This window comes from Camelus bactrianus, chromosome 30 (genome assembly GCF_048773025.1).
Source record: "Camelus bactrianus isolate YW-2024 breed Bactrian camel chromosome 30, ASM4877302v1, whole genome shotgun sequence".
Lineage (NCBI taxonomy): Eukaryota > Metazoa > Chordata > Mammalia > Artiodactyla > Camelidae > Camelus > Camelus bactrianus.
In genome coordinates, this window is record NC_133568.1 from 14177437 (window position 1) to 14196430 (window position 18994).

General features: G+C 40.6%; 1 long non-coding RNA gene across 2 annotated transcripts in view; it reads right to left on the minus strand.

The window, feature by feature from the left end:
* The window catches only part of LOC105073941 (uncharacterized), a 310618-nt gene that overhangs the window by 268970 nt on the left and 22654 nt on the right, over positions 1–18994 (minus strand). For both annotated transcript variants that reach the window (XR_835743.3, XR_012503281.1), the window contains exon 2: positions 3734–3923. This is a non-coding gene — a long non-coding RNA (uncharacterized LOC105073941). The remainder of the gene's footprint in view (positions 1–3733; positions 3924–18994) is intronic.

Genomic DNA, 18994 nt, shown 5'->3' on the forward strand with positions numbered 1-18994 from the left:
AATTTCTTTGAAAGCCCACTTTTTTTATAATACACATCTCTGGCTGCTTACACAGTACCCATCCCACAAGCCTCCTTCCTAACACAGTCCTGGATGATGAAGACCTTCCTTCCACTGGCCCCATGATTCAGGAGAAGCTGACACTTCGGCACTCCCCGGAGTGGACCCTGACTTTCTAGGTCAATAGTGGTCATACCTTTGCCCCTTTCCAGCTGTCAGTTTAGGATGCATCACTAATTCCAGCCACTGAGAGGAAGGAAGGAGGCACTTCAAAGGAAATTTTTCTTACTTTTATGGAAGAGACAAAAAAACTCTCTTCTTTCTCTAGCAACTGTCATCACAAGATGTTCTGCTGAAACTCCAGCTGCCATCTTGTCAGTAGCCTGACGATGAAACCAACCCAGGACGAGCGCAGAGAAGCAGAAGTGGCCTGCACCCCACCCGACCTCTGGATGTTGTTATTAAAATAAATTCTCTTACTGTTTAGGCCATTTTGTTTTATTCCCATGAAGTACTGATGAAATCCAGCTAAAACTCTGGGTTTGGAATTTGGAGCTCACATAAATGCAGCTTTGGTGGGGTTAAGGCATAACTGAAATAATAAGAGAAACTATTTCCAAAAATAATAACTCAGTAGCCGAGCTCTGTTTTCCCCAAATAAATTCTCCCACTGCTACAGGCCTACTGCTGTCTCCTGGATGCTGAGTAACTAACTTGCACATTTCATTCAAAAGCAATGTGGGAATATTCTCATACTACAACAGAAACAAAAATATTTTCAAAAAGCAGAGACATTCTTTCTGTCATTAGCTATTTTAACATGGCCAAAATATATAATGTGATATTCGCTGAGTCTTGAATAAATGGCAAAGCTTATATTTTTAACACTTAAGCCGTTGGTACAATAAGAACCCCCCCCCCCCTTTTTAAGACTCTAAGAGAGAGAGAAGTTGTCAGCACATCGCTATGAAACAGTAGCGTCCACGAGGTCAAACTCAACACTAAACATCTCAGAACCAGAATCCCAGTCTTAGAGGGACCATGAGAAGGACCCCTGTCCAATCCCGTCTTCAGCCATAACAGACTGTCCCATTTCTTCCGCTTAGAAGCCTCCCATTAAAGGAGCAGGCTTCTTCCCAAGGCTGAACACACCACAGCTGAACATTGTAACTTTGGAATATTCTCTTTCTCAATGTCCTAGCAAGTCTCAGATAAAGCCTCCCCCACCTTCTCAATTTTCCAAGAACAATTCAGCATCATTTTAATTACAACTGGACCGAGGTTCAGTTGGGAAAGACACTACCACACTACATATGCATTTAACTATTTCACTGAATAAGCCAAACCCAATGGGATATAATCATAAAGCAACATAATCCTTCTCTGCCCCTTAAAATGTGCTCCGTGGGACTATGTATTATCCCGGATGAAAATGAAAATTGGTTCCATGAATTTTCTGGTTCCTTCTGGGTCATTAAAAAGCCCACCTATTACTCTGAGTTAAAAAAAAAAAAAAAAAGAAAAGGCAGTTTCAACTGGTAGTTAGAATATTCAGTTCCATATCATAATCAAAACTTGGTCTTGATATAAAGTTGAAGCATCTCACCTCCCTTCTCTGCATCTGTCGCTGATGAGAAGCAGGCAGGCAATGGGGTGTGGTCGGTGGCTTCTTGTCTTTCTTTTCCAGCCTAATCTTCCACTTCCCCCTACAACCTGCTAACGGCAGTTTTCAACTCCTCCAGAGTGACAGTGAGGAGAGGGGGAAAGGGCCCAGCAAAGTTCCAGCCTGAAACACCATCACGAGTAGGTCTGAACGCTACTGAGGGCCAGCTGCCAGATACTGGTACTAGATCTCCAGGTGGTCTCCTTGGAGCTCCAAAGGGCCCCCTTAGACTTCAGAAAACAGAGGAAGCACAACCTGTACCTTCCCATTGGTTTTACACTGACTCGTTCTCCTCATGGGGTCAAATCAGCAGCTCTCCCTACGACATCCTCCCCCAAAGTCACCCCAGTATTCAATCCTTACCCCTTTATTATGCTCTTTACATGAGTAAGGACATGATTCCTCCACCTCACACCCATTAGGAAAGCTACTATTAAAAAAAAAAAAACCCAGGAAGTAACAAGTGTCAGCGAGGATGTGGAGAAATTGGAAGGAAGCCTTGTGCACCGTTAGCAGGAGTGCAAAACGGTGAAGTCACTATGGAAAACAATATGATGCTTCCTCAAATATTAAAAATAGAATTACCGTGTGATCCAGCAATTCCACTCCCACTACACCCAAAAGAATCAAAAGCAAGTTCCCAAACACATATTTATATACCCATGTTCATAGTAGCATTCACAATAGCCAAAAGGTGGAAGCAACCCGTGTCCATCAACAGATGGATGGATTAAAAAAAAAAATGGTATATACACCCAAACATTATTTCACCTGGAGAAGGAAGGATATTCTGACACCTGCTACAACATAAGATGAATCTTGAGGATATTATACAAAATAAAATAAGCCAGTCACAAAAAGACAAGTACCATATGATTCTACTTATATGAGCTACCTAGAATAGACAAATTCATAGAGACAGAAATAGAAAGGTGGCTTCCAGGGGCTGTAGGGAGGGCAGAACGAGAAGTTATTGTTTAATGGTACAGAGCTTCAGTTTGGGAAGGTGAAAAAGTTCTGGATATGGATGGTGGGATGACTACACAACTATGTGAATGTACCTAACACCGTTAAACTGTTCACTTACAGTGATTAAGATGATAAATTTCATGTTGTGTATATCTTGCCACAATTAAAAATAAAATTTAAAATTTTTGAATAAAAAGTTATGATTCCTTCTGCTATGGCCTTCTTTGACAATACAATGTCTATTCTAGCCTCAGCTCCATGTTAACATCTTACTGTACATTCACCGATCACAAGGTGTATTCTGATTTCATAAATATTAAAATGTGAAAAAGTGATTTGTCATAGAATCAGCAAGACTTGGTATCTGGGATTTGGGGGCACATCAACCACAGCTCTAGAAACGTTACTAAACCTTGGCGGCTGGTTTACTCCCAAGCCTATTACCTCAGAATTGTTCCAGCAAAGTACAAGACATTTTTCCTTGAATGCACTTTCCAAGCTCCAACTCTCACCAGGCTGATTTAGCAAATTAACTTGTCTCTCTGGCACCACTTCTGAATTAAAATTAATGCTCCAAGTCTCTTTGACCCACACCCAATCACTCATACACACACACAAGAGAGGACTTTTATACTATAGAAATATTTCCACACTCGGAATTTAAAAATAGCATTACCTCAACATTTCCAATTACAGAAAACTTATCACCAAGAAAAAAAAAAAACAAGAATAATCAGATGCTCATTCTGAAACAACACTGAGGCTGATTTAAAATCACCTCGTCTCATTATTTTTACCCTTGTCCTAAAATATAATGGGAGACGCCAATACAACACAAGGAAATCCTTGAGAGGAAAATGGTGAATCATTCATACCATGACAAGGAAATATTTACAGGTGTAATAGAAAAGCATAAATTTAGCAAGTGCAAGATTAAAACATAGTATGTAGGAAGTCCACTTAGCATTAAACTCTGAGCTCAACTGCACACAAGTATGTAGAAATTGTTGACTTGATAGAGATTCAATGAGTTAGCAATGGCAAGCAAAACACATTTTCCATCATACCCATAGCAGGAGAACGCCAATCAATATACATTACCAAATCACGCGTGGTCCGCAGTCCTTCACACGGGGAGAACTTATCGGGAAATTTAAGGCTCCATACAGTCCGGCTTAGTAATTAAGAACGCCAAGCTCATTCTGTGAAATTCCCTGGATTCAGATTTCAGCTCTATCACTTATTAGCTCCAAAACCCTTAATGAGATTCTAAATCCTTCTGTCTCTTCATCTGTAAAATGGAAATATAAACAGCACTTAATTGAGGATGGGAAAATTCCAGGAAATAATATAGCTAAAATACTAAGCATATTACCAAGCATATAGAAACTTCTCAACTAATATTTTTTAGGTAACAGAGAAAAATATAAACGTTTCTTCAATAGCAGAAGTTTGGAAGACATTTCGAACTGATTTACCTAGGATTTTTGGCTCAGACTTGTTCTTGCTTATGTAAATGTCACCGTGGTGATATTAAATTAATAAACAGGTAGCTAGTTAACCTCCAGCAGTGGTTTGAAAGCTTGAGTGATCAGAATTACCCAGAAAATGTGTTAAAACACAGGTCACTGAGCCCACTCCCAGAGTTTGATTTAGTTGGTGTGGTGGATGCCTGAGGATTTGTGTTTCCAACAAGTTCCCAGGTGATCCTGATGAGGCTGATCCAGGAGCCGCCCTTGGAGAATCACTGGTCTGCACCATCCTACCCCCATGACTCCCACCATCTCCCTTTTCAGAGCTTTACTCCCAAGACTCCAACTGACCTCAAGGACTAACCTGAGTGCCTCATTCTAAAGACAAGCTGTCACTCTGTTCTTTGGCTGATTGATAACACGTCATCCAAACAGAACTACTCCAAAAACATACTTCAAGACTTCCCCATATCTGGGTCCTTCCTGAGTCCAGGGGAGCCAGACCCCATGGGCCATTAGGAATGGTCCCACTAAATCCTACGCAAGTTTCCCTCAGAGCTGAAGTGAGCCCTCACGCGGCTGGGACCAAGGGGGCGGAACCCTTATGTAACTTCCTTCCATCCGGGCCTCGGTACCTTACTCCACCTCCAGCGTCTGCAGCATCTCGGCACCTGTCCTGAATGATTAACAAGAGCTGATTTTCTAGTTTCCTATTAAGCTGCTCCTAGGTGTTTTCACTTATAAGGTCACAACGGCATAGTCCCTGCGTGCACACAGATGTAACAAATAACACCAGTGATGTGTGGTTGGAGGAATGACCCTAAGGGCATGTTAATTCCACCTCCCTAATAAGGCAGCCATCCCTCATAATCTGCAGAGCAGTATTATCCATCTGATTGCTTTTCCACCTACCACTGCCTTTATACTTTGACTTGTCTTTAAATATATATCTTAATAATAGTGAGATCAGAGTAGCAGCCCACTTTAACCTTGTGTGACTCCAACCTTTGGAGCACAGTAATTTTTTTGAAATGCAGGAAACATTGTAGTTGCTTAACACAAGTCATTTCTCTGTAGAAAATCCTATGGGAAACTCCCAACTCGACTGGAAACCCTTCCCACCACCACCATCAGATGACACCCCCACCCTAGAACGAAACTGGCTTCAGGTGTCTCTCTGGCAGCTGATCTAGGACCATCTGGTTAACCATCGCACACTGATCCCGGTACACCTGAGCCCACAATGTGCCTCTTTTGCTCAGATTGAAGCTTTAGGAGTTTGACACTGAAATCCATCTGAATTTGTCTTGAATCTGCCACCCACCACTGGATTACATGTCTAGTGTGTGCTCCAATGCTCCTTGACAGTTGTCCCAGCAGCCCACTGACCAACATGTGGACCCCACCCTCTTCAATGAGCACTATCAACAATTCAAGACAAGGCTGGGTCACTATAAAAATACATATAAAACTAATGCTCCACAAATTCCCCTCAGGTAACCAGTCTCAAAATAACAGAAGACTGGAATTATCCCCACCCTCCCCAGCAGCATTAAAAGTCCTCAAAATATAGGAAAATTATCATTTCTAAAGGATTGTATCAATTTTTAACACAAGCAAATATTAAACCAGGATACACACACTCACATACATGATCTAAGAGACGGTCACTGTCTCTGTGCCACTGAATTTCAGACCTCCTGTTTTTTTTTTATAGCAGCCAGTCAACAGATATTGTCTAAAACTGATAAATCAATAGAGTATACAATTCAGTTATAATAATAACCAGCAAAACAAAAGTAAAACCTGTTGAAAGTGGTCACTTGTAGGGAATTCGATTTGAGAAATACAAATGGGAATGGCTAGAAAGTTTTGCACCTTTCTATGCCATTCATGCTTCTCTTGTAATATTTCTATAATTGTAAGAAACAAATATAAAAAGAGTAAATAACACCTTCATTTATAAAGGATTAAATGAATTAAGTATATGCATGCTGGTTTGCCACCACAGGAGCTTCCTGGGTGAAATCAGAAACTGGTTCCTCCTACACGGAGGGTAAGAAAAAACCAAACAGGCGGGGATCGCTGCAATTGGCCCGGGGCAGGTTTGATAGACAAGGGGATTTACTTGCGAAGCTCGTTCCAGGCGTCCGCAAGACCAGTACATCTTCATACCCTCCCGCCAGTCTTAAGGTCATAAAAGTGCTCTAATGGGGTTCAGTCATGAACTCAGTCCAAGACAAGTAGATCTTCATACCCTCCCACCAGATTCTTTAGCTTATAAAGAGGTTCTAACGGGGTTCAGGCAGGAATTCAGTCCAGAGGGACCTAACAGCACTGCGCTCCCTGCAGACTGCGTCCTTGAAAATGGCTCCTACCGCCCGGACGGGGGGCGGGGCTACATCCCAAGGTCAGGGGCGGGTCTAGGAGCCTCCTGCTGCCCAGCTCGTGGGGCACCAGGTGTTTTACATCCTCTCAGTGACCTCCTCCAACAATGCAACAGAACATCAAGCTGATACAAAAAGGGAAAAAAACAGCATGATGGATAGTTACATAAAAAGATAACTTAGGCATGCTATTAATTTTTTTAAAAGAACAGTTACAACAGGCAAACAAGTGTAGCCTGATTCAGCTGAACTAAAACTTACACACACAGAGACCTGTATAAGCATAGAGATACCTGAGAAATACACCAAGCTCTTTGATTTAGAAAAAATGGAGAAAGTCCTTCATTTTCTTAGTTTCTATGCTTTTGTAATTTTTGAACTTTATATGGTGAGCGAAATTACCTTTGCAACTTAAAAGATAAGATTCTTTAAAATAAATGCACACATACATGTGTGCTTTTTGAGACCTAGAAAATATAAAGCACTGGGTTCAAATTACATTTGAAAATTCACAGAACCTTGAGAATCTTTAGAGACCCACAGACAATTAGTGCCTTGTTCAGAATCACACGACTGAACACTGTCAGAGTCAGGTTTAGGCCACAGGCACCCCGGGACAGGAGGAAGACAGTGCGTTAAACTTTCCAAGTTCTTCTAACAAATTAACCCATAAACATTGTGCTTTCTCTGATTCCTTTAACAAATACTGTCTTCGTTCGAGCTGCTATAACAAAATTCCGTTTGTAGACTACGTAGCTTAAACAAACAACATTTACAGTTAACCCTTTAACAAAATGGATTTAAAGTGCATGGATCCACTTAAATGTGGATATTTTTCAATAAATAGCTTACAAAATTTTTTAGAGATTTGTGACAACTTGAAAAAACTTGTAAACAAAACCATGTAGACAAACCATGTTGCTCAGAAATATAAAAAACTTAGCTGTGTTATGAATGCATAAAATATATGTAGATATAAAAATAACATATGGAATATGTGTTAATTGACTGCTTATGTTATCTGTAAGGCTTCTGGTCAATAGTAGGCTATTAATAGTTAAGTTTGGGGGGAGTCAAAAGTTATACATGGATTTTCCACCATGAAGGTGGTGGGCGCCATCAACTCCTGAGCTGTTTAAGGGTCAGCTGCGTTTCTCATAGTTCTAGAGGCAAACATTCAGTTCATCACACTCATGTTTTAATACAAACAAAAGACAGGACAAGGTATCATCTATTTTACAGCTGAGTAAACCAATGTCCAAAGAGAACAGACATTCCCCACAAGTCATATGCTATTTTTAAAATGTTTTTATTGAAGGGCAGTTGGTTTACAATGTTGTGTTAATTCCTAGTGTATAGCATAGTGATTCAGTTATAAATATATATATATTCCTTTTCGTATTTTTTCATTCTAGGTTATTACAAGGTATTGAATATAGTTCCCTGTGCTATACAGTAGGACCTTGTTGTTTATCTATTTTATATATAGTAATTAATATCTGCTAATCCTAAATTCTTAATTTATCCCTCCACCATCCTCCCTTTCCCCTGGTAACAATTTTGTTTTCTGTGTCTGTGAGTCTGTTTCTGTTTTGTAAATAAGTTCATTTGTCTCATTTTTTTCAGATTCCACACATAGGTGATATCATATGGTATTTTTCTTTCTCTATCTGACTTACTTCACTTAATATGATAATCTCCAGGTCCATCCATGTTGCTACTGTAAATGGCATTATTTAATTCTTTTTTATGGCTGAGTGGTATTCCATTATATATATCCACATATATGTATGTATATATGTATATGTACACACACTCACATCTTCTTTATCCAATCATCTGTGAATGAACATTTAGGCTGTTCCCATGTCTTAGCTATAGTAAATACTGCTGCTGTGAACTCTGGGGTGCATGTATCTTTTTGAATTAGTTTCCTTTGGGTATATGCCCAGGAGTGGGATTGCTGGATCATACAGTAAGTCTATTTTTAGTTTTTTAAGGAATCGCCATCCTGTCTTCCAAAGTGGCTGCACCAAACTATATTCCCACTAACAGTTTAGGAGGGTTCCCTTTGCTCCACACTCTCTCCAGCATTTATTGTTTGTAGACTTATTAATGATGGCCATTATGAAAGCCATGTGCTATTAATCAGAAGACCTCACTCTCATCCAGGTCAGCTCACCTTTGGCTGAAGCTTGTTAAACTACTACAGCATAAAATTAATGTCCTTAAAAACAGAATATTATCCTACTTGTCTAACTTTATCCTTTCCTTAAAAAAAAATTTTTAAATGGACCTTGGAGCGCTTTCCACACAGGTGTTGGGAATTAGAAAAGGAAGCATCCTTTATAGTTCATAAGCAAGAGGAGGAGGAGAAGGCTTTTGAGCCTTGATTTGCTCACACACTCTCGTCGTAAAAACCCTGTATCACTAAACATGTCAAAAGCAGCAATTTGTCATGCAAGGAAGTCTGATTAAATAACAAATAAGATTGAGACCTCAATCACACTCAGAGCCCACCAGGTCACCTAAAGGCAGCCTTCAAAGACAGTCTGACCTCACAGGGTCCTGAAGAAAACAAGCAGTTCCTGCCTCTCAGCCACCTTGCAAGTACTTAGCAGCCATTTGCGGTCACAGCGTTGGACAGCACGGCTTTGGAATTCACCCAAGTCAGAGGTTTTCAGACTCTTAAAGAACAGGAGCCTACAAAGTTTTATGGGGAACCCAACCCATTAAAGGTAAAATCGAGGTGACATTAGTTGGCATGGGAGGCCAGGAGCCTACCCCAGGGGGCCCCCGTGCCCTTCCCATACTTCCTGTCTCCCACAGGTGTCATGAAACATCTCTGAAACAGTCTGAAATTCACCCAACATTCATTCCACATGAGGGAGCTGAGAATTCGACAGCTGAAGTGATTTGCCTTGAAACTGCAGACCTCCTGGCTCTCGGCCCCATGTTTCTCCAGTCTGGGAAGGGAGTCGGAGCCCACCAGGATGAGGCAGGTAACAAAGAGACTGTGCCTCACCTGCCCTGTGGGAACCAGCTCCACCATCAATTTCAAAGGGAAGAGCACGAATGGTGAGACATTCTCTCAGACGGAGGGAAGAAATGGAGGGGGTAGAACAGAGTGAAAAGAACCTATCGGTGTCCACTCATGTGAGAGGCTTCATTTAAAACACTGTTAAAGAGGTCGAGGGTATTCCATTTATTAGGTGCGTACTGTATTTGGTGGTGGGCAACGTGGTTGAAGGTCTTTGTTTCCTTCTCCTTCCTTATCACATGGCTCCTCACAAGAGCCAGTGATGCATATTTAAGGATGGGGGGGGACCCTGTGTGGGAAAGGCCATGCCCATGTATGCCACTCTCCTGTTTCAGCTTCCCTCCATGTTTTGGGGTCTGTTACATGGAACCAGGACCTCCTTGAAGGTCAGCCCTCTTGGGCCCTCTATCTTCTTCTCACTTTTAGGTTGGTGAGATACACTGGTGAGATTGGGAATTACTGGGGAAGCGATGACAGTGGAGGAGAAGCCATCTTAGGCCTTGAATCCAAGTCACAATTGTAACCCAGCTTGAAGAGAACCCTCCTGTTGGAGATTTGGGAATCCTTTTGTGACAGAATGACTCATCCACTCCCTGGTAGGTAGCAAATATCTAAATAAGAATTGATAGTCTTTGCCCCCATGGAACTTTGCTGGTCTTTATGAAACTATGTCCCTTAGGGATTCACTGAAAGGAAGAATTATACTCTGGGCAGGACCAGGATACTCCTAGATTCCTAGCCACGGTCCCAAAATAAAACCGTTAAAACCCCACTGTATGATTTCTAACACCAAACGTCAACTTGTCATTTTTAATCATTACCTGGTTAACTCTTATACTAACCCTCCGAGGTAGGTATTAGTAGCCCCCATCCCGTGGATAGGGACACTGGGGCACAAGGGAACCTGAGTAACTGACCGAATTCTAGCAGCTAACAAATGGTGAGAATGGATTCAACCCCAAATCTCTTCCACCCTGACGTTCATGTGACTTTCCTTTTACCACCCTTTTGTGTCTAGAGCATTAACGATCTAAGAAGACACTCTCAGAAATGTGGTCATTTCACTTGCTTTAAAAAAAAGTTGTTCCCAAGGGAAAAATTAAACTATCAATAAATGGAGGCTAGAAGCAACCTACTAGGTCTAGTCAGACACATCAGTGCCTCCTCTCAGCCTGTTTATCAGACCTCGTAGCTCCTTACAGTTCTGGCGTACTCCACCTCCCTGGGCTCTCTCCTGTCAAAGTCAGGGCTGGCTCCCCTGGGAAGAGTGCAGCCTCTTCATGACGTGTGACCAGTGGCCACTAAGTAAGCCCACAACTCGTAACCTACCTGTCATAGCCACCTAAGGAAAGGAGAAAAACAGCAAATGTTCCAGGAAACAAAAGAAAGCGATGAAACTAAGACTTGTAAAGCCTACTCTCCGGCAGGCCTGCATCGATGCTGTCTCTCACTTGGGTGGTTTGGGGTGAAGTTCTCAAAGCTTTGTTGGATCCAACAGGGACCCAGGGGGTTGAGGATCTATGAAGAAGCGATGGCTGCAGATCGGAGGAGACCACTCTTGTAAGAAATACGGCAAAAGCACAGCCTGAAACTCAGACGTGACAGCAGGTCCTCCTGACTCAGAGCTAGAGGAGGGCTGTACGTGAGCCCCAGAGGAACTCATTAAACGGCTGAGAGTGATTTCAGCTCATGTTAATGGCTGGAAATGGCAAGAGGGAATGTGCAATTTGAGGGGAAGCCCCAGAAGAGAGAGACACATTTTGGGGGGTTGAGTCCATTCCTCTCCATTCCTGGGAGCTCTACCAACTTCTCCAGTCTTCTCTGGTGCCTCTTCTTATCATTACAAGCCCCAGTTTTTCTGCGACTTCCATTGTCTGAATGCATCCAGTTAAGTGATGTACCTTCTTCTCTCGCATCCACCCAGACACCTCTGCTCATCAGCTGCCACTGAGGATGTACGTTTACATCCACCTTGCTCTGATTCGCCTGCTCTGCTGATTCTCTCCAGCTCTGAATCACTTTAGGTTCTTACAGCTAATGTGCAAAAATTCAGCTCTGACTTGTCCTTTGGCTTCTTTCCCCTCCAAGAAGGCTTTTGAGGGTAGGGACCATATGCTGTGCTATTTTTTTTTTTTTCTAATAGTACAGTCAGTTACAATGCTGCGCTTTTCTTAGGTATTTCCCACAACAGCCAGCACAGTGCAGGACCCGTAGTCCACTGATACTCATCCGCACGTGCTGATAGACCTAGACAGATAAGGAGCGAGAGAAGGGACGATCTGAAACGTTTTACTGAGGGGTCCAGAATTTAGACTCACAACATCGGATGCAACATCAATTCCCATGTTCTTAATCCCTGGAATTTAATTCGGCATTGTCGTAGGCCATTTAGATTTACATTCTCGCTTACTCTTTCTGAGAATCGTTTTGTCTCAATTATCTTTGTTTTGCTTTGTGTTTTGTTTCTTGTCAGTCTTCCCAGAAACTATTAACATTTTAAGGAGGTTGGAAAATGCAAAGAGAGAAAAACCATCCTGGGAGGATACAGCCGTATCATGGTCTCCTCTTGGACAAGGATAAACAGAATCCAACATTTTCTTTGTTTCTATCCTGTTTAGCCGCAGGTATTCATTCCCTGGATTACAGAGGACTAACAACCCGTTCAACTGAACACTAGCTTCTTACAACGCATTAACCCAATGTATGTATTGACCTTTCAGATTTACTTTCCGTTGTATTTTATTCCATTAGGCTTACATTAGAGCATCCTGCTTAAAATGGGAGGCAGGCTTCAAGCTTCACCACCTTCCAGATTTGGTGTAATAGAGGCTGTGAATTTGTCCCCAGCGAAGGTTCCCAGAACCCTACACTGTAGGGAGAAACCGCTCAGTGAGGTCTCCGAGAACGCACACTGTCTGGGGTTGCCTTCAGCCCCTCCCCTCAAACATACCATCCCAGGAATGTCCCTGCATTAAGGAAATAAAAAGCCTGCTAACATTGTCTTCCTTCACATAGAATACGTGCCTAGAAGGCAGGCTGGAAGGAAGAATTCTGGATTTGCTAATCATGTACAAAACATTAACAGACCCAAACTCAGCAAATTAATGATATTAATAGTAATGAAAGATAACACCTGCTGTACACGCCACGTGCACCAGGCTCTATGCTAGAAGCTCTACGTAAATAATGAGACTTTGAAGAGTCTCTGCTTGTTGCTTTTTTCTTTTGTTTTGTTTTGTTTTGTTTTGTTGTTTTGTTGGAGGTTGGGGTGGGGTACTTATTTGATTTTTCTGTTATAACTGCTTCCATTATGCTCTGCTGGACTCCCGGCCCCATGGGGTGGTAGAGAACCTTACTAAGATCTCAGTCTTACCCCTTAACTTTTTTTTAACAGACATCAGTCTTATGCCAAATCTCAAAGACCTCACCCTTTTCATTTTTAAATTGTAGACTCATGTTAAAACCAAAGCTCTCTGTTCTGCAGGCTGGATTTGAGGATCCACCACCAAAGGACCTGGTCTGTGCTCACCACTTCCTCCTCACTCTTTTTCTGCTTTGTCCTGTGGGTTGGGGTATAGAGGGAGGTAGAGAGGAGGCAAGTTTCCTCCATGATGACCCCACGGTGTGGTGGTGTCCCCTCTGTACTGCCTCTGCTTCTCTGGGGCAGGTGTTCAATGCCAGATCGCTCAAAAACTGGTGAAGCAGTTAATAGTAATATACTAATGTTGGTTTCTAAGCTTTGGCACATGTACCAAATGAACATTGTTTTATTATCTTTACAACTTTTCTGTATAACTAAAATTATTCTAAAATTTTAAAGTGCTATTTTTTAAACTCTAATTAATGAGAAAAGTTTCAAAAATAATGCATAATTCTCAAATCTGTTACTTCCTCTTAAATATATAAATGTGCATTCATCCCCTATTTTTAGAAATAAAACTAAGATGATTTCGGCAAATATGGATCTTTTGACTGAACTGCACTTCAGTTTTCTTATAAACACTAAACTCAGATGATAATTAGTCATCTAATTTTTGATTTGTTTCTTTTAAAAAAGTGATAATTTAAAGGAATCAGAAAGCATTCTGATGACAACGTTCTTCTATAACATTTTCCTAATCATTTAGAGATAACATGTTATATTAAATGTTTATATTTCAAAATTCATTAAAATTTGTAAGCATACACAAAAACAGAGAAAATGTTATAATAAATGTTCATGTACCCATTACTTGGCTCAATAATTATCAATATCTGGCCAATATTGATATACACTTTTTCTGAAATATTTTACAGCAATCCCAGTCATTTGCTTTGCTACCCACACTTCTGGAGCATCTCAAATTGATGAGGGTATTTCCTTTACATAACCAGCATGCCTTTACCACAACAAAATAAACAATATAATACCATATCATCCAACATTCACTACATACTCAAAGTTACTCAACTAGAAAGCTTATTCTTTTTTTAGCAACTCAAAGAAAGATTAAATTTGGCTTTTATAAAAACAGGATAATCTATTTCCTACTCCCAATTATTTTTCTCCAAGTGAAGTCAGTGCCAATAGCTAAAACCAGCCCTGGGCCCTCTCTAGCCCTTCACTCATTCCTCCCCAAGGGTGAATTTGACACCAAAAAGTGGGCATGCATATCCAAGTCCTTCCCTCCCTCATCTTGGGGACCAAGCTATGCATGGCAGACATGTGATCTCAATTCCAGGCCATGGTGGGTGAGTTTTACAGGTGAAATCTCTGTCCCCTGTAGGAGAGGCAAGTATGAGGGTAAAGCCCCTAACATCTCGTACATTGCCTAAGAATGTACCAAAGTAGAACTAAAGAGAGTGTTTGAATGTTTTCAGCAAATGGTGATGGGACAACTGGACTGCCATAAGCAAAACACTGAAGTTGGACAACTACCTCATACAGCCTACAAAAATTAACTCAAAATGTATCATAGATCTAAATGCAAGAGCTGGGGGGAGGGTATGGCTCAGTGGTAGAGCATGTGCTCAGCATGCATGAGGTCCTGGGTTCAATCGCCTGTACCTTCATTAGGAATAATAATAATAAAATAAAGAACTAAAGATTATTTTAAAAAATAAAGATAAATAAATGCAAGAGCTAAAAGTATAAAATTCTTAGCATAAAACATAGAACAAATCTTCATGATCTTAGATTAGGCAATGATTTTTTTAGACATGATACCAAAAGCACAAGTGACAAAAAGTGGACTATGTCAAAATTTAAAACTTTTGTGCTTCAAAGTATATCATCAAGAATGTAAGAAGTCAAATTACAGAATGGAAGAAAATATTTGCAAATCACAAATCTGGTAAGGAACTTATATCCAGAATACATAAATAACTCTTACAACTGAACAGGAAAAAGACAACCCAATTTAGTAATGAGCAAAGATATAAATAGGCATTTTCCCAAAGAAGTTATATAAATGGCTAATAAACACAAGAAAAGATGCTCCACATCATTAGTCATTAGGGAAATCAAAACCTGAAAGAGACACCACTTCATAGCCAATAGAATGGCTATAATCAAAAAGACAGACAATAATAAATGTCAGTGAGGATGTGAAAATATTAAAAGCCTCATACACTGCTGGTGGGAATATTAAATGGAACAGTCACTTGGGAAAACAGTTGAACATTTCTTCAAAAGTTTTAACATAGAGTTACTATTTGACTATTAATTCCATTCAGAGGTATATATACAAGAGAAGTGAAAATATATGTCACACAAAAACTTGTTTCTAAATATTCATAGCAGCATTATTCATAATAGACAAAAAGTAAAAACAATCCAAAGGACAATAAACTGATGAATGGATAAATAAAATGTGGTATATCCATGTAATGGAATAGTATTCAGCCATAAAAAGCAATGGAGTACTGATAATATGTCACAAATACATGAACGTTTAAAACATCGTATTAAGTGAAAGAAGCCAGTCACAAAAGCCTCCATTTGTATGACTCGATTTAAATGCAATGTTCAGAATAGACATATCCATACAGACAAAGGCTTGCAGGGGCTGGAAAGAAGTGAGAATGAGGGATGACTCATTCCTTATTAATGGATACGGCTTCTGGAGAGAGGGTGATGAAAATGTTATAGAATTAGTGGTAACTACTACACAACCTTGTGAGTATACTAAAAACAACTAAATTGTAGAAACTCTGAATTTTGTGGTATGTAAATTGTATCTCAATAAAGCTCTTATTTAAAAAATAATGCACATTTGAAGAATTTGAGGGAAAAAATGAAAACTTAGAGAAGCATCTGGTGACTCATATACTTTAGTGAGAGGCAGGGAGACATCACCCTGATGTATTTTGTTTTGTTTTTTAATGGAGGTCCTCAAGACCTTGGTACAGGCACTACCACTTAGCTATATACCCCTCCTCTGCCTGACATTTTGAGGACATCTACATCGGGCCATATGAGTGCCCAGGTGGCAGCTGCAAAGATTTCACATGTCAGAGAACTGAAGGAACTCATGACATTCTACAGAGCAGACTCACAAAAGGTTTTATTGAAGCAAAGGACATAGAGGAAAACAGCACAAGCAAGCACTAGGGGGCCTGAGAAATTCCCAGATGCACCGCCCCAGGATCCTTACTTAGTCACACAAGATCTACTTTTATCTCCATATTATGAACCATCAAAATATCCGTGAGGAATCTTGGCTTTGAAAGAGCTCAGTAAAGTGGGTCTTTCATGCCCCACTAGTCAGAGCCCAGCCAGGCTGTTTAACCCATGAAACCAAATATAAGCCATCGATCTACACATCTGTAGACAATGCAAACCAGCAAGCACCAGCACATTATAAATTACTAGCTAGCCCACTCATCCTTATCTTGACCAAGAGTCAGTACACGGCCCCAGGCATCTCTGGAGGTAATGGAGCTGAGCAAATCCAGCTGTGAGACAGCTCCATCATAAACAGCCTTTAACTGCTGTGTCTGATACAAGGCACCACAACTTGCAGGCACCAAGATCTTCTCAATTTTTACATTTGACTGTGCAGAGAAAAATGAATGCTTCTATACAGGGTTTCTTGGAAAGGTACTGTCTCAAGACTGGTCACGCCTGGAGCTGGAGGTCCCTGTGGCTTAACGTAGAATAACGTGGCCACAGCTCAGCCTGGTATTGCAAGTCATAAGCTGGTGTGGGATTAGATCTTTTCAAACTTAGATGAGCAGACCAACTTTTGTACTTTTAAAGCTGACAGACACCAGAGTTCAACACATACTTTGGCAATGGTTCTCAACCAGGGATGGCTTTTGCCTCCCTAGGGATGTTCAGCAATCTCTGGAGATATTTTTAGTTGTCACAACCAGAGTGGGAGAGTGCTACTGGCATCTGGAAGGTAGAGGTCAGGGATGCTGCAGGACAGTCCCCAACAAAGAATCATCTACAGCAAAATGTCAAACATCCCAGCGTGAAATAACCTGCATTGCCAAGAGCGCAAGAGGTCCTCTCTGAACTACCCATGCCAACCCTAAGGAGGCAGCACAAGTGCACCTACACAAAATGTTAATTTTGTGGGATAAGCTGTCATTGGTGTTTGTCTATAGGATCAAGACAATTAGCTACCAGGTGGTGTCTAGTTTGGTCGGAATGACTTAATTACATAGGAGAGGAAACTTCCCTTAGGAGACAGGTTATTTAGGCCTAAGAAATTTCCCAGTGTAAAACTAAAGATGCCTGCTCACCAGGGAATATGGATGGCCCCTCACTCCTCAAAACCTACACACAATTTAGGACCAGAGAGATGAACACAGAGGAAATGAAAATAAAGAAGTTTTGAATTTGCTGAATTCTAACCAAAAACAGAAAGTTCTATCAAATAATATCAGGCAATTGTGACAGCCACCATTGCAAATATCTTTATTTTGCAAGAAGGTGGCAATATCTCAAACACCATGGCTGGAAAGGAGGCCAAGTGCCTAAGTGGGCTTTTCCCCTAATACGGTAGGGTCAAAATGACTAGATTTGTCCCAGTAAAAAATTTTTTTTAGTTGGTACCCATTGATCAGCATCCTGATGAGGCTAAATGTAAGATTTCCCATCTCACTGGTACAGTTTTTGGCAACAATACTACTTAGGTTCTAGGAACATAATTTTGCCTGAATTAACTGGTTTCGAGGTCTAGAATCAATTTATTTTCCAAATGTTGGGTTTGGTGGTTTAAAAAAATTTTGTGCCCATTTATCATTTTGCATGCTTTAAAAGAAAGCCTATGAAAAAATTATCACTGAATATATATGATAAAGCCCTGAAGGAATTATATGCATTCCAGGCTGCAGCTGTGATTAGAACCCCAATTCCATCCAGACATTTCGAACTAGCTGAATGATATTAAGTCAGTGAGACATCAGGGAGAATGCCAAAACCTTTGATGTTTAACTCACAAGGGCAAAGAATGTAACTTTGGAATTGAACAAATTGATACTTCAATATTGCAAGAGAAGTTAATATCTGGACTTTAAACTCTGGGCTAAAATGACAGATTAAACACATGCATCTAATTTTGCTCCTTCCTGGAACCCAACCAAAACTATGGCAAAGCGATCTTTCAAAAATTTTTTTTAAATTTGGAATAATTTTGGATTTACAGCAAAATTGCAAAGATAGAACTGAGTTCCTGTTTACCCTTCACTCACCTTCCCCTAATGTTGACACCATACATCACCTTGGTGTCCTTGTCAAAACTAAGAAACTAACATTGGTATAATACAGCCAACTAGACTACACACTTCATTCTGACTTCACCAGATTTTCCCACTAAAGTCCTTTTTCTGTTCTAGGAGCCAATTGCACTTAGTTATCATATCTCATTAGTGTCCTCAACTCTGAGACACTTTCTTGCTAGTAAAAGGATTTTTAAAACAGAAACAAACCCATGAGAATGCAGGAAAGAGTAAAGAAGGTAACAGTAACAAATATTTGGGATCTGAATCCTAAACCAGCAGATTCATGCTACAGATTTTTTAAAAGAATAGTCTTTGGAACACAAGGCCCTGTTCTTGGAGGAAATGGAGGGAAGGGCAGAATGGAGAACTACTGGGAGAAAACTATTTAAGCAGCACTTAGATCCCTAGATTTTCCCCAACTTCATGCTTCTGGACAAATGGTGACCTCCCACCCCAATCCTGGATGAGGTCTGGAGGTGTGAACTCTAAATTCTGGTCTGTGGTCTTAAGAACACAAGGCACCAGGTACTTTTAACCATTAAAGAGGAAATTCTCTTCAGTGTTATAGCTGCAAGAAAGAAACCTTACAAATTAATAACTCTCATCTAGTTGTTCTTCTAATGAAAAGATCTATGATTTTTCACTTATGACCATGTGACCAAAATACAGACGACACTCTTGTGCTCATTTTTGTCTTTGGCTCCTTGCTGAAAGACTCATAGAATTGTTTATTCCTCACTTCTACAAGGGA